The sequence below is a fragment of the Thalassophryne amazonica genome, chromosome 3 (genome assembly GCF_902500255.1).
Source record: "Thalassophryne amazonica chromosome 3, fThaAma1.1, whole genome shotgun sequence".
NCBI classification, from domain to species: Eukaryota; Metazoa; Chordata; class Actinopteri; order Batrachoidiformes; family Batrachoididae; genus Thalassophryne; species Thalassophryne amazonica.
In genome coordinates, this window is record NC_047105.1 from 2,352,350 (window position 1) to 2,370,136 (window position 17,787).

Sequence of the window (17,787 nt, forward strand, 5' to 3'; positions counted from 1 at the left end):
ATTGAGCAGATCAATATTTAAGTCACCACAAATGAACACAGTTTTTTGATTAGTTTTTGAGAACATTTTTCCCATACAGTCAGTGAATGTTTCAATACTAGATCCTGGTGCTCTATATATACAGCTGACTAATACATTTTTGCTTTTTTCTTCACATATTTCAATAGTTATACATTCTAATAAGTTATCAATCACAGTTGTCATATTGTCTACTATTTTATAATCCATGTTCTTATCCACATACACAGCCACTCCTCCTCCACTCTTATTCTTTCTGTTTACACAATTAAATTCATATCCATCCAGTTCAAAATCCATTCCTTTATCTTCATTGATCCATGTTTCTGATATAGCAATTATGTTAAATATTTTTTTAAACTGACTTAAATATTCTTTAATGTTGTTAAAGTTTGCATATAGACTTCTGCTGTTGAAATGGATTATTGATAATTTGTTATCCGTTTTAATGATCCGATTAAACTGTTCATCTGTATAATAGCAACAACTGTCACTGATATTTGAGAAGAAATTATTGTCCGGGTCTATATCGTGCTCCAAGTCCAGTACATTGTGATCTGTGTATTTAAATGTTCTCAGTTCTACTTTTCCATGATCAGCAATCCTTTGAGTTATATCCTTCTTGTCTCCAGATGTAGATGATGTAGTAGATGAATAGGTTCCTCTGGTCTGTGTCATGGTGTTGTGATGTGTTTGTGTCCTCATACCTTATTGGTCGTATTTGTCCAGATCCTCGATGTTCCTGATTACCATAACCTTCGCTTGTTCTGGTGTTCCGTTCAATTTGATAAATGTTTTGCAGTTGGATGTCCATGTCTGTTGAATTTTTCCCTGCTTTTTTAAGAGACGAGCTTTCCTGGCGATGTCTGCGTTTCTTTTGGTCAGATGTTCATTGATGAATACGTTTGTTCCTTTGAGTTTCCGTCCCTGTTTTAACAATGCCATTTTATGTTTTCTGTTGACAAACCTCATTATAACTGCTCGCTTGTCTCCATCCTCTCTCCTGGGCAGGGGGTGGCACGCTTCAATGTTATTACAGTCCATTTGAATACCTTTAGATTGCAGGAAGTCAGCCACCTATTGTTCTACTGAGCTGGCCTCCTGCTCACTGGCCTCCCCTCCGCTGTCTTCTGACACCGCCCGTGCGTAGGATCGAGGTTTAATATGAATTCCTGTAATAATAACGTCGTTCATCCTTGTGTACTGTTCCAACTCCGCAACACGGTTCTCCAGGTACACCAGACGCCGGTCTTTCTCGGCATTCTGGATCCGGAGAGCCTTCACTTCTTCCACCAGCTCCATAATGGATTTCTGCTGCATTTTAACCACAGAGATTTCCTCAGACAAAAAGTCCAGGGACTTCTTGATATCGTCTCCCTCCTCCGCCATCAGTGCCTTCTTCGGACCCATGGTCAGATAACTCCGCGCTGGCGCCTCGGGCCTCGGGCCTCGGTAAAGCCGCGCCGGTGGAACTGCGCTGACGCCTCGGGCTTCAGGTGGAGCCGCGCCGGTGGATGTGCGCTGACGCCTCGGGCCTCGGTAAAGCCGCGCCGGTGGAACTGCGCAGTTTCAGTTTGTACAGGGGTCAAAAGTTAAAGTTGCTCCATTAATTTTGCTCCAGCTGTATTTGTGCCGAATTTGATGCTTGTATCACCATTTGAAGGATTGTTTCAGTTATCTGCTGCACTAATAAGCCAACAGAGCATGAACCAGCTGCTGTCTGTTAGCTTAAACATGTGTATATAAGACAACCTGAATTAAAGGAGAAATGCTGCTTTTAACAACCTGAACCTCATTTCTGACATAAAATATGATCATTTACTCACCAGTATAAGTTTGGTGTGATGAGAAGTCCATAGTTCAAATGATGTGTTCAGTTCAAATCTGGAGCAAACATTTTTCTTCTTCTACTAAGGTGGATTAGAACTTTTTGTGGTACACAGCACCAACTACTGGACAGGAGGAACCTAGCAGTCAATGTGACTCACTGATTTCAAAATGCAGCTCTTTCAACCAGATGTGCGGTGCGACATGTCAATCATCTGTGTCCAATCAGATTTCAGGGGAGTCCAGTGAAACCCCGGCCTCTGCTCTAGCTCCACCCATGCCAGGAAGTGTTCAACATTTGACATTTCCTGTTTCACTGTGACTGAGAATTCAGCACTCCCTGTTTGCATGTGAACTTGCCACTGAGTTCCCGCGAGATTCCATGGGATCTCGTCTGTCAATCCAGGAAGCGTTTGACATTTGAACATTTCCTGTTTTACTGTGGATTTGAATTTTGGCACTTCCTGTTTAGGATGCCCCGTACCATGAGTGAGCTTCGTGCCACTGCGCAGCGCTTCGCTCATATTATTATTAGTTCAGGTCTGGACTGCGTTCGTCAGATCCGTCAAAGCAGCACTGATGGAGGAAAAGATGATATTTTACCTTCAGCTGGAACATTCATAACTCTTGTCTGACATTTGTCCCTGTAATGACAGATTTCTGTCTTTTTGCTGGTGTGTTCCTTGTCACAAAGACAAGGAATCAAGTTGAGCAACTTAATTTGCTTTTTCAAACATTAGTCAGGCCCCGCCCCAACATGTACACACACACACACTGTGCAAACACACACACACACTGTGCACACACACACACCCTCTCTCATCATCCTCCGAGGCGAAGCAGCACTTTGCTTTGGCTCGTGGACGAGGCGACATGTAAACGCACAGGCAGACGCACAGAACCTGTGTCAGTCATGTCCATCAGTGTGAACCTGAAGACGGTGTCCAACCTGCCGGGATGCTCTGACAGGAAGGTCCAACTCAGCTTCAGAGGTCAGTGGCTCTTACAAGAAACAAAACAAAACTTCATTTAAAGGGTCACAGGTTCAATTCCAGCTGCTGTGCTTAAGTGGGACGCTGAGCTGGAGGTCCACTTGGACGCTCATGATGTCATCGCTGAATGTCCTCCAGCTTTTCCCACTTCTTGTATGTAAATGCACTGTGGGGGCATGGTCGAAAGATGACATCAGCAGCTGACCCCTCCCTTGTTGACATGCTGTTGCTGATGGAGTGAGGTCAGAGGTCATGCTGCGGGTCACCTTGACGATTTAGCCGGCGTGTGCCGACCTCATTCAAAAACGCTGGCATAGGTCCAATAAATTAAGGGTAAAGGCCCTTTTACACAGGCATGCCTTTGCTTCACACAATATCACGAACTGTGTCGTGACGATCCCACAGCTGTTGTTCACAGCTGGGCGCTGCGTATATAAAATAATTATTTTGTGGCGAATTCATCATTTTTTTCTGCAAATTGACCGTTGAAAACGGCTCTAATCACATCCTGAATCACAGAGGAAGCTGCAGCCGGAGCCGTTTGTGCACCTAACAAGCTGCAGAAAGCATTTTGAGCTGTCGAAAAAGGTATTAATTATTTGTCTTGTTTACATTGTCATGGCTCGATAAAACAGTTGTGTGTTCTTTCCTTCTTGTGTGCAGCTGTTAAAGTGTGTTTATAACAGATTTAACTTCTTGGTATAATCCTTCAGATGAGCTGCGCTCTGATGTGATCTGCTGACGTCACCACTCGCTCTGTTAACTTCTTCTTTACTCCACTTGACGAGCTGCACGTCGTGTTGGAGATTAGATCGAGCTGCATAGCACAACATTTGTGTGTGAAAGATTTTTTGAACATTTTGAAATTCTCTGTGTGCAGTAGCACGCACCGACGCCCCTCTGGCGTCCTGTCTGCACCCGTTAAAGACGGGTTTACTCTCCAGCACCACACAGGTCGTGATGTGTCGTGAAGCAAAAACATGCTTGTGTAAATGCCCCTTAAGTTTTTTTTAATAGGTTAAGAGCACGCTGACACATGTTGAAGCTCGTTGAAACATGTTGAAGCTCGTTGAAACACTTTGATGCTTGCTGACAGACGGTGAAGCTCGTTGACACACGATGAAGCTCACTGAAACACGTTGAAGCTCGTTCAAACACATTGAAGCTCGCTGACACATGTTGAAGCTCGCTGAAACACGTTGAAGCTTGTTGAAACATGTTGACGCTCGCTGACACATGTTGAAGCTCGATGAAACACGTTGAAGCTCGCTGACACACTCTGAAACACGTGAAGCTCGCTGACACACTCTGAAACACGTGAAGCTTGCTGACACATGTTGAAGATCGCTGACACACTTTGAAACACGTGAAGCTTGCTGACACACGTTGAAGCTCGTTGAAACACGTTGAAGCTCGCTGACACACATTGAAGCTCGTTGAAACACATTGAAGCTCGCTGAAACACGTTGAAGCTTGTTGAAACATGTTGACGCTCGCTGACACATGTTGAAGCTCAATGAAACACGTTGAAGCTCGCTGACACACTCTGAAACACGTGAAGCTTGCTGACACACGTTGAAGCTCGTTGAAGCTCGTTGACACGTTGAAGCTCGCTGAAACACGTTGAAGCTCGTTGAAACACGTTGAAGCTCGTTGACACACGTTGAAGCTCGTTGAAACACATTGAAGCTCACTGACACACGTTGAAGCTCGTTGAAACACGTTGAAGCTCGCTGACACACATTGAAGCTCGTTGAAACACGTTGAAGCTCGTTGAAACATGTTGAAGCACGTTGAAGCTTGTTGACACGTTGAAGCTCGCTGAAACACGTTGAAGCTCGTTGAAACACGTTGAAGCTCGTTGACAAACGTTGAAGCTCGTTGAAACACGTTGAAGCTCGTTGAAACACGTTGAAGCTCGCTGACACATGTTGAAGCTCGCTGAAACACGTTGAAGCTTGTTGAAACATGTTGACGCTCGCTGACACATGTTGAAGCTCGATGAAACACGTTGAAGCTCGCTGACACACTCTGAAACACGTGAAGCTCGCTGACACACTCTGAAACACGTGAAGCTTGCTGACACATGTTGAAGATCGCTGACACACTTTGAAACACGTGAAGCTTGCTGACACACGTTGAAGCTCGTTGAAACACGTTGAAGCTCGCTGACACACATTGAAGCTCGTTGAAACACATTGAAGCTCGCTGAAACACGTTGAAGCTTGTTGAAACATGTTGACGCTCGCTGACACATGTTGAAGCTCAATGAAACACGTTGAAGCTCGCTGACACACTCTGAAACATGTGAAGCTTGCTGACACACGTTGAAGCTCGTTGAAGCTCGTTGACACGTTGAAGCTCGCTGAAACACGTTGAAGCTCGTTAAAACACGTTGAAGCTCGTTGACACACGTTGAAGCTCGTTGAAACACGTTGAAGCTCACTGACACACGTTGAAGCTTGTTGAAACACGTTGAAGCTCGCTGACACACATTGAAGCTCGTTGAAACACGTTGAAGCTCGTTGAAACATGTTGAAGCACGTTGAAGCTCGTTGACACGTTGAAGCTCGCTGAAACACGTTGAAGCTCGTTGACAAACGTTGAAGCTCGTTGAAACACGTTGAAGCTCGTTGACACACGTTGAAGCTTGCTGAAACATGTTGAAGCACGTTGAAACACGTTGAAGCTCGTCGAAACACGTTGAAGCTCGTCGAAACACGTTGAAGCACGTTGAAGCTCGTTGACACGTTGAAGCTCGCTGAAACACGTTGAAGTTCGTTGACACACGTTGAAGCTCGTTGAAACACGTTGAAGCTCGTTGACACACGTTGAAGCTCGTTGACACACGTTGAAGCACGTTGAAACACGTTGAAGCTCGTTGAAACACGTTGAAGCTCGCTGACACACGTTGAAGCTCGCTGAAGCTCGTTGAAACACGTTGAAGCTCGTTGAAACACGTTGAAGCACGTTGAAACACGTTGAAGCTCGTTGAAACACGTTGAAGCTCGCTGACACACGTTGAAGCTCGTCGAAACACGTTGAAGCACGTTGAAGCTCGTTGACACGTTGAAGCTCGCTGAAACACGTTGAAGCTCGTTGACACACGTTGAAGCTCGTTGAAACACGTTGAAGCTCGTTGACACACGTTGAAGCTCGCTGACACACGTTGAAGCTCGCTGACACACGTTGAAGCTCGTTCAAACACGTTGAAGCTCGTTCAAACACGTTGAAGCTCGCTGAAACACGTTGAAGCTCGCTGACACATGTTGAAGCTCGCTGAAACACGTTGAACCTTGTTGAAACATGTTGACGTTCGCTGACACATGTTGAAGCTCGATGAAACACGTTGAAGCTCGCTGACACACTCTGAAACACGTGAAGCTTGCTGACACACTCTGAAACACGTGAAGCTTGCTGACACACGTTGAAGATCACTGACACACTTTGAAACACGTGAAGCTTGCTGACACACACTGAAGCTCGTTGAAACACGTTGAAGCTCGTTGAAACACGTTGAAGCTCGCTGAAACACGTTGAAGCTCGCTGACACATGTTGAAGCTCGCTGACATGTTGAAGCTTGCTGAAACACGTGAAGCTTGCTGACACACGTTGACACTCGACACACGTTGAAGCTCGTTAAAACACGTTGAAGCTCGTTGACACACGTTGAAGCTCGTTGAAACACGTTGAAGCTCACTGACACACGTTGAAGCTTGTTGAAACACGTTGAAGCTCGCTGACACACATTGAAGCTCGTTGAAACACGTTGAAGCTCGTTGAAACATGTTGAAGCACGTTGAAGCTCGTTGACACGTTGAAGCTCGCTGAAACACGTTGAAGCTCGTTGAAACACGTTGAAGCTCGTTGACAAACGTTGAAGCTCGTTGAAACACGTTGAAGCTCGTTGACACACGTTGAAGCTTGCTGAAACATGTTGAAGCACGTTGAAACACGTTGAAGCTCGTCGAAACACGTTGAAGCTCGTCGAAACACGTTGAAGCACGTTGAAGCTCGTTGACACGTTGAAGCTCGCTGAAACACGTTGAAGTTCGTTGACACACGTTGAAGCTCGTTGAAACACGTTGAAGCTCGTTGACACACGTTGAAGCTCGTTGACACACGTTGAAGCACGTTGAAACACGTTGAAGCTCGTTGAAACACGTTGAAGCTCGCTGACACACGTTGAAGCTCGCTGAAGCTCGTTGAAACACGTTGAAGCTCGTTGAAACACGTTGAAGCACGTTGAAACACGTTGAAGCTCGTTGAAACACGTTGAAGCTCGCTGACACACGTTGAAGCTTGCTGACACACGTTGAAGCTCGCTGACACACGTTGAAGCTCGTCGAAACACGTTGAAGCACGTTGAAGCTCGTTGACACGTTGAAGCTCGCTGAAACACGTTGAAGCTCGTTGACACACGTTGAAGCTCGTTGAAACACGTTGAAGCTCGTTGACACACGTTGAAGCTCGCTGACACACGTTGAAGCTCGCTGACACACGTTGAAGCTCGTTCAAACACGTTGAAGCTCGTTCAAACACGTTGAAGCTCGCTGAAACACGTTGAAGCTCGCTGACACATGTTGAAGCTCGCTGAAACACGTTGAACCTTGTTGAAACATGTTGACGTTCGCTGACACATGTTGAAGCTCGATGAAACACGTTGAAGCTCGCTGACACACTCTGAAACACGTGAAGCTTGCTGACACACTCTGAAACACGTGAAGCTTGCTGACACACGTTGAAGATCACTGACACACTTTGAAACACGTGAAGCTTGCTGACACACACTGAAGCTCGTTGAAACACGTTGAAGCTCGTTGAAACACGTTGAAGCTCGCTGAAACACGTTGAAGCTCGCTGACACATGTTGAAGCTCGCTGACATGTTGAAGCTTGCTGAAACACGTGAAGCTTGCTGACACACGTTGACACTCGACACACGTTGAAGCTCGTTGAAACACGTTGAAGCTCGCTGAAACACGTTGAAGCTCGTTCAAACACGTTGAAGCTCGCTGACACACGTTGAAGCTCGCTGACACACGTTGAAGCTCGCTGAAACACGTTGAAGCTTGTTGAAACACGTTGAAGCTCGTTGACACACCTTGAAGCTCGGTGAAACACGTTGAAGCTCGTTGACACACGTTGAAGCTCGCTGAAACACGTTGAAGCTCGTTGACACACGTTGAAGCTCGTTGACACATGTTGAAGCTCGTTGACACACGTTGAAGCTCGCTGAAACACGTTGAAGCTCGCTGAAACACGTTGAAGCTCGTTCAAAAACGTTGAAGCTCGCTGACACACGTTGAAGCTCGCTGACACACGTTGAAGCTCGTTGACACACGTTGAAGCTCATTGACACACGTTGACACGTTGACACACGTTGAAGCTCGCTGAAACACGTTGAAACACGTTGAAGCTCGTTCAAACACGTTGAAGCTCGCTGACACACGTTGAAGCTCGTTGACACACGTTGAAGCTCGCTGAAACACGTTGAAGCTCGCTGAAACACGTTGAAGCGTGCTGAAACACGCTGAAGCTCGTTGAAACACGTTGAAGCTCGTTGAAACACGTTGATGCCCGTTGACACACGTTGAAGCTCGCTGAAACATGTTGAAGCTCGTTGAAACGTTGAAGCTCGTTCAAACACGTTGAAGCTCGCTGACACACGTTGAAGCTCGTTGACACACGTTGAAGCTCATTGACACACGTTGACACACGTTGAAGCTCGCTGAAACACGTTGAAGCTCGCTGACACACGTTGAAGCTCGCTGACACACGTTGAAGCTCGTTGACACACGTTGAAGCTCGCTGAAACACGTTGAAGCTCGTTGAAACACGTTGAAGCTCGTTGACACACGTTGAAGCTCGCTGAAACACGTTGAAACACGTTGAAGCTCATTCAAACACGTTGAAGCTCGCTGAAACACGTTGAACCTCGCTGAAACACGTTGAAGCTCGTTCAAACACGTTGAAGCTCGTTGACACACGTTGAAGCTCGTTGACAGACGTTGAAGCTCGTTGACATGCGTTGAAGCTCGTTGAAACACGAAGCTCGTTGTCACACGTTGAAGCTCGTTGAAACACGTTGAAGCATGTTGAAGCTTGTTCAAACACGGTGAAGCTCGCTGACATATTTTGAAGCTCGTTGAAACATGTTGAAACACGTCGAAGCTCGTTGAAACACGTTGAAACACGTTGAAGCTTGTTGACACGTTGAAGCTCGTTGAAACGCGTTGAAGCTTGTTGAAACACGTTGAAACACGTTGAAGATCGTTGACACGTTGAAGCTCGTTGAAACACGTTGAAGCTCGTTGAAACACATTGAAGCTCGCTGACACACTCTGAAACACGTGAAGCTCGCTGACACACTCTGAAACACGTGAAGCTTGCTGACACACGTTGAAGATTGCTGACACACGTTGAAGCTCGATGAAACATGTTGAAGCTCGCTGACACACTTTGAAACACGTGAAGCTCGCTGACACACTCTGAAACACGTGAAGCTTGCTGACACACATTGAAGATCGCTGACACACTTTGAAACACGTGAAGCTTGCTGACGCTCGACACACGTTGAAGCTCGTTGAAACACGTTGAAGCTCGTTGAAACACGTTGAAGCTCATTGAAACACGTTGAAGCTCTTTGACACACGTTGAAGCTCATTGACACACGTTGAAGCTCGGTGAAACACGTTGAAGCTCGTTCAAACATGTTGAAGCTCGCTGACACGTTGAAGCTCGCTGACACACGTTGAAGCTCGTTGACACACGTTGAAGCTCGTTGGCACACGTTGAAGCTCGCTGAAACACGTTGAAGCTCGTTGAAACACGTTGAAGCTCGCTGAAACACGTTGAAGCTCGTTCAAACATGTTGAAGCTCGCTGACACATGTTGAAGCTCGCTGACACACGCTGAAGCTCGTTCAAACACGTTGAAGCTCGTTGACACACGTTGAAGCTCACTGAAACACGTTGAAGCTCGTTGACACGTTGAAGCTCGTTGACACACGTTGAAGCTCGTTGAAACACGTTGAAGCATGTTGAAGCTCGTTCAAACACGGTGAAGCTTGCTGCCACACGTTGAAGCTCGTTGAAACATGTTGAAACACGTTGAAGCTCGTTGAAACACGTTGAAACACGTTGAAGCTCGTTGAAACACGTTGAAACACGTTGAAGCTCGCTGACACACGGTGAAGCTCATTGAAACACGTTGAAGCTCGGTGAAACGTTGAAGCTCGTTGACACACGAAGCTCGCTGAAACACGTTGAAGCTTGTTGACACACGTTGAAGCTCGTTCAAACACGTTGAAGCTCGCTGACACACGTTGAAGCTCGTTGACACACGTTGAAGCTCGTTGAAACATGCTGAAGCTCGCTGAAACACGTTGAAGCTTGCTGACACACTCTGAAACACGTGAAGCTCGCTGACACACTCTGAAACACGTGAAGCTTGCTGACACACGTTGAAGCTCGATGAAACATGTTGAAGCTCGCTGACACACTCTGAAACACGTGAAGCTCGCTGACACACTTTGAAACACGTGAAGCTTGCTGACGCTCGACACACGTTGAAGCTCGTTGAAACACGTTGAAGCTCGTTGAAACACGTTGAAGCTCATTGAAACACGTTGAAGCTCTTTGACACACGTTGAAGCTCATTGACACACATTGAAGCTCGGTGAAACACGTTGAAGCTCGTTCAAACATGTTGAAGCTCGCTGACACACGTTGAAGCTCGTTGACACACGTTGAAGCTCGTTGGCACATGTTGAAGCTCGCTGAAACACGTTGAAGCTCGTTGAAACATGTTGAAGCTCGCTGAAACACGTTGAAGCTCGTTCAAACATGTTGAAGCTCGCTGACACACGCTGAAGCTTGTTCAAACACGTTGAAGCTCGTTGACACACGTTGAAGCTCACTGAAACACGTTGAAGCTCGTTGACACACGTTGAAGCTCGTTGACACACGTTGAAGCTCGTTGAAACACGTTGAAACACGTTGAAGCTCGTTGAAGCACGTTGAAACACGCTGAAGCTCGCTGACACACGGTGAAGCTCGTTGAAACACGTTGAAGCTCGGTGAAACGTTGAAGCTCGTTGACACACGTTGAAGCTCGCTGAAACACGTTGAAGCTTGTTGACACACGTTGAAGCTCGTTCAAACACGTTGAAGCTCGCTGACACACGTTGAAGCTCGCTGACACACGTTGAAGCTCGTTGACACACGTTGAAGCTCGTTGACACACGTTGAAGCTCGTTGAAACATGCTGAAGCTCGCTGAAACACGTTGAAGCTCGTTGAAACACGTTGAAGCTCGTTGAAACACGTTGAAGCTCGTTGAAACATGTTGAAGCTCGTTCAAACACGTTGAAGCTCGTTGACACGTTGAAGCTCGCTGACACACGTTGAAGCTCGTTGAAACACGTTGAAGCTCGTTGACACACGTTGAAGCTCGTTCAAACATGTTGAAGCTCGTTCAAACACGTTGAAGCTCATTGACACACGTTGAAACACGTTGAAGATCGTTGACACGTTGAAGCTCGTTGAAACACGTTGAAGCTCGTTGAAACACATTGAAGCTCGCTGACACACTCTGAAACACGTGAAGCTCGCTGACACACTCTGAAACACGTGAAGCTTGCTGACACACGTTGAAGATTGCTGACACACGTTGAAGCTCGATGAAACATGTTGAATCTCGCTGACACACTCTGAAACACGTGAAGCTCGCTGACACACTCTGAAACACGTGAAGCTTGCTGACACACGTTGAAGATCGCTGACACACTTTGAAACACGTGAAGCTTGCTGACACACGTTGACGCTCGACACACGTTGAAGCTCGTTGAAACACGTTGAAGCTCGTTGAAACACGTTGAAGCTCGTTGAAACACGTTGAAGCTCATTGAAACACGTTGAAGCTCTTTGACACACGTTGAAGCTCATTGACACACGTTGAAGCTCGTTCAAACATGTTGAAGCTCGCTGACACACGTTGAAGCTCGTTGGCACACGTTGAAGCTCGCTGACACACGTTGAAGCTCTTTGACACACGTTGAAGCTCATTGACACACGTTGAAGCTCGTTCAAACATGTTGAAGCTCGTTGACACACGTTGAAGCTCGTTGAAACATGCTGAAGCTCGCTGAAACACGTTGAAGCTCGCTGACACACTCTGAAACACGTGAAGCTCGCTGACACACTCTGAAACACGTGAAGCTTGCTGACACACGTTGAAGCTCGATGAAACATGTTGAAGCTCGCTGACACACTCTGAAACACGTGAAGCTCGCTGACACACTTTGAAACATGTGAAGCTTGCTGACGCTCGACACACGTTGAAGCTCGTTGAAACACGTTGAAGCTCGTTGAAACACGTTGAAGCTCATTGAAACACGTTGAAGCTCTTTGACACACGTTGAAGCTCATTGACACACATTGAAGCTCGGTGAAACACGTTGAAGCTCGTTCAAACATGTTGAAGCTCGCTGACACACGTTGAAGCTCGTTGACACACGTTGAAGCTCGTTGGCACATGTTGAAGCTCGCTGAAACACGTTGAAGCTCGTTGAAACACGTTGAAGCTCGCTGAAACACGTTGAAGCTCGTTCAAACATGTTGAAGCTCGCTGACACACGCTGAAGCTCGTTCAAACACGTTGAAGCTCGTTGACACACGTTGAAGCTCACTGAAACACGTTGAAGCTCGTTGACACACGCTGAAGCTCGTTGACACACGTTGAAGCTCGTTGAAACACGTTGAAACACGTTGAAGCTCGTTGAAGCACGTTGAAACACGCTGAAGCTCGCTGACACACGGTGAAGCTCGTTGAAACACGTTGAAGCTCGGTGAAACGTTGAAGCTCGTTGACACACGTTGAAGCTCGCTGAAACACGTTGAAGCTTGTTGACACACGTTGAAGCTCGTTCAAACACGTTGAAGCTCGCTGACACACGTTGAAGCTCGCTGACACACGTTGAAGCTCGTTGACACACGTTGAAGCTCGTTGAAACATGCTGAAGCTCGCTGAAACACGTTGAAGCTCGTTGAAACACGTTGAAACATGCTGAAGCTCGCTGAAACACGTTGAAGCTCGTTGAAACACGTTGAAGCTCGTTGAAACACGTTGAAGCTCGTTGAAACATGTTGAAGCTCGTTCAAACACGTTGAAGCTCGTTGACACGTTGAAGCTCGCTGACACACGTTGAAGCTCGTTGAAACACGTTGAAGCTCGTTGACACACGTTGAAGCTCGTTCAAACATGTTGAAGCTCGTTCAAACACGTTGAAGCTCATTGACACACGTTGAAACACGTTGAAGATCGTTGACACGTTGAAGCTCGTTGAAACACGTTGAAGCTCGTTGAAACACATTGAAGCTCGCTGACACACTCTGAAACACGTGAAGCTCGCTGACACACTCTGAAACACGTGAAGCTTGCTGACACACGTTGAAGATTGCTGACACACGTTGAAGCTCGATGAAACATGTTGAAGCTCGCTGACACACTCTGAAACACGTGAAGCTCGCTGACACACTCTGAAACACGTGAAGCTTGCTGACACACGTTGAAGATCGCTGACACACTTTGAAACACGTGAAGCTTGCTGACACACGTTGACGCTCGACACACGTTGAAGCTCGTTGAAACACGTTGAAGCTCGTTGAAACACGTTGAAGCTCGTTGAAACACGTTGAAGCTCATTGAAACACGTTGAAGCTCTTTGACACACGTTGAAGCTCATTGACACACGTTGAAGCTCGTTCAAACATGTTGAAGCTCGCTGACACACGTTGAAGCTCGTTGGCACACGTTGAAGCTCGCTGAAACACGTTGAAGCTCGTTGAAACACGTTGAAGCTCGCTGAAACACGTTGAAGCTCGTTCAAACATGTTGAAGCTCGCTGACACACGTTGAAGCTCGCTGACACACGCTGAAGCTCGTTCAAACACGTTGAAGCTCACTGAAACACGTTGAAGCTCGTTGAAACACGTTGAAGCATGTTGAAGCTCGTTCCAATGCGGTGAAGCTTGCTGACACACGTTGAAGCTCGTTGAAACATGTTGAAACACGTTGAAGCTCGTTGAAACACGTTGAAACACGTTGAAGCTCCTTGAAACACGTTGAAACACGTTGAAGCTCGATGACACACGGTGAAGCTCGTTGAAACACGTTGAAGCTTGTTGACACACGTTGAAGCTCGTTCAAACACGTTGAAGCTCGCTGACACACGTTGAAGCTCGCTGACACACGTTGAAGCTCGTTGACACACGTTGAAGCTCGTTGAAACACGTTGAAGCATGTTGAAGCTCGTTCAAACACGGTGAAGCTCGCTGACACACGTTGAAGCTCGTTGAAACATGTTGAAGCTCGCTGAAACACGTTGAAGCTCGTTGAAACACGTTGAAGCTCGTTGAAACACGTTGAAGCTCGTTCAAACATGTTGAAGCTCGTTCAAACACGTTGAAGCTCATTGACACGTTGAAGCTCGCTGACACACGTTGAAGCTCGTTGAAACACGTTGAAGCTCGTTGACACACGTTGAAGCTCGTTCAAACATGTTGAAGCTCATTCAAACACGTTGAAGCTCATTGACACACGTTGAAGCTCAGTGAAACACGTTGAAGCTCGTTGACACACGTTGAAGCTCGTTGACACACGTTGAAGCTCGTTGAAACACGTTGAAGCATGTTGAAGCTCGTTCAAACACGGTGAAGCTCGCTGACACACGTTGAAGCTCGTTGAAACATGTTGAAACACGTTGAAGCTCGTTGAAACACTTTGAAACACGTTGAAGCTCGTTGAAACACGTTGAAACACGTTGAAGCTCGCTGACACACGGTGAAGCTCATTGAAACATGTTGAAGCTCGTTGACACACATTGAAGCTCGTTGACACACGTTGAAGCTCGGTGAAACGTTGAAGCTCGTTGACACACGTTGAAGCTCGCTGAAACACGTTGAAGCTTGTTGACACACGTTGAAGCTCGTTCAAACACGTTGAAGCTCGCTGACACACGTTGAAGCTCGCTGACACACGTTGAAGCTCGCTGACACACGTTGAAGCTCGTTGAAACACGTTGAAGCTCGTTGAAACATGCTGAAGCTTGCTGAAACACGTTGAAGCTTGTTGAAACACGTTGAAGCTCGTTCAAACACGTTGAAGCTCGTTGAAACACGTTGAAGCTCGTTCAAACACGTTGAAGCTCGTTGACACGTTGAAGCTCGCTGACACACGTTGAAGCTCGTTGAAACACGTTGAAGCTCGTTGAAACATGCTGAAGCTCGTTGAAACACGTTGAAGCTCGTTGAAACACGTTGAAGCTCGTTCAAACACGTTGAAGCTCGTTGAAACACGTTGAAGCTCGTTCAAACACGTTGAAGCTCGTTGAAACACGTTGAAGCTCGTTCAAACACGTTGAAGCTCGGTGACACGTTGAAGCTCGCTGACACACGTTGAAGCTCGTTGAAACACGTTGAAGCTCGTTGAAACATGCTGAAGCTCGTTGAAACACGTTGAAGCTCGTTGATGTTCGTCCTGATAATCTGAGCTCCTCAAAAAATTTTGGACATGCTGAAAATTTTCAACACATGCCAGCGTTTTGACGTCTGACACATGCTGGACATCAGTTGTAGGTAAGTTATGTGTAGGTTAAGTTATGTTTCTTGTAATTTACTCAGAAGTCTAAATCCGCCCATTAATGCTGGTGACCGATTGGCTGAAAGCTGCGTCCTCATGCAGACAGACTGTTTCATTCACACACGGAGTAAATCTTGTTCATTTCAGTCCAATTCACCATCACAGACAGACACAGAAACATCACAGACAGACATGAATCCACATAAGTCTCCTGATTTTTGAAAATGACCTCTGAAAATCCTTTAATTCATGGCTGGAAACGCAGAGTTTTAAAACAAGTCCCTCTGTGGTTTTTCTGCTGCAGGTGCATTTCTCAGCCGGTGTCGCGCTCTGAACACACAGAAGCGCTGTGATGATTTAAACTTTTAAGTCACTGTTCTGTGATCATCAGAAGATCTGATCGATCAGGGTGATCACACCTGATTAATGCGCTGTAACTCTTTAAAGCGCCGTCGCTGTGGTGTGATTTTTTTTTTCCATTTCAATTTATTTTCATTTATGTTGCGCCAAATCACAACAGAGTTGCCTCAAGGTGCTTCACACAACCCCCAGAGCAACAGTGGTCAGGAAAAACTGAGGAAGAAACCTCAAGCAGACCGGACTCAAAGGGGCGACCCTCTGCTTGGGTGTGATCCTCAGGCGACCTGATCGATCAGGGTGATCACACCTGATAAATGCACTGTAACTCTTTAAGCAGTGCTTCGATCTGCTGCTTTGTTGGATCTTTGCTTTGCTCCTCTTCAGAAGCGGAAACTCCATTTCTTATCTCCTCTCAAAGCCATTAAAATACGAGGTCTGTCAATAAAGTATAGGTCCTTTTTATTTTTTTCAAAAACTATATGGATTTCATTCATATGTTTTTACGTCAGACATGCTTGAACCCTCGTGCGCATGATGGCTTTTGATGGCTTTCAGTGGAGTGAGTATATGAGAAATTGTTTAACAGCAGGACATGTTCCAACTTGTCCTTAAGGCTTTCAACAGAGGTGTTTTTCCTGTGGCGGAGCGTCGCGGACCCGTCCGCACGTCTTTCATTAAAAAAATCTCCTTTAACAGTGGAATATCCGGATAAAATGCTGAAACCGACTTCTTCTGAAACTTCTTTGTTCTCTCACGACGTCCTGGATCAATAGAGCCTGAAATGTGGAGGTTTTCAGCTTGAACAGGCTGATGACGCTGCCTGAGAGCGCTGAGCGACGTCTCGCACCGTGAAAAGTCCTTAAAGCGACAGAATCACCTCAAAATCTCTCATCAGCCGTTAAAATTTTCACTGAAAACCAGCTTAATTTTTCGAACCATGTCCACTTCGATGTGTCTCACAGGTTTAGAAAAAATTTTGATCAAACAAAGCGCCAGTCTCTCAGCAACTTCTCAGACAAAGGAATTCCGACGAGGGGCTGGACGACTCCTCCCACAAGGAGTGCTCACAGGCGAATGACGTCACCGACAGGCGTGGAAAAACTCACGCATGCGCACGAGGGTTCAAGCATGTCTGACGTAAAAACATATGAATGAAATCCATATAGTTTTTGAAAAAAATAAAAAGGACCGTTGCTTTATTGACAGACCTCGTATGTCAATCGTGAGTCACTTTTGTGTAGATTAAAGTCACTAACTGGGACTCCTGTCTTGTTGGGAGAAAGAAACGAGAATCATATTCGTTTCCGCTGCTCCAAACAATGTGCTGCCGAGTCAAGTTAGAAAGATAGAGTCCTTTTGAATTTATAACTTCAAAGCGACTCGCCGTTTAAATCAAATGACACCTCTTTCCAAATGTAATACAAACAGTAAACTGCAATTGATCAAAATGTTTTTTTTCCTTCCAAAATGAGACGTCCTGGCTGATGTGCAGCAGCCCAAGACTGGCTGCAGACCTGCAGACTCCAGCAGCCGGCTGAGCTCAGCTCAGATGTACGGAGACACGTCCATGCCATTAATGCCTGAAAGGAAATGCTTTTGACAAAAACTACAGATTTCTTTCTATCTAAGTCCAGAGATCAAGGATCCAGTGACCAATTTCATATTTATTTACTTTAAGAGTCAATAAAATGTTGTTGACATAGAAAAGCTGTAAAGGCTACTTTTAATACACAGAAAATTCACAAGAGGTATTGATAAGGGAGTCGATAAGGAATCAGATCGAAAAGTTGCATCAATAATGGCATTAATCATGATAAAAATGCGATTAAGCTGCAATTTACGTATGATCCGACTGGTCGACTAATCTCAAAAATAAATGTTGAAAAATGCATGTGATTAAAATCAACCAATGTCACTCATGTAACATTTGACCCCGCTGCTCTTCAGTG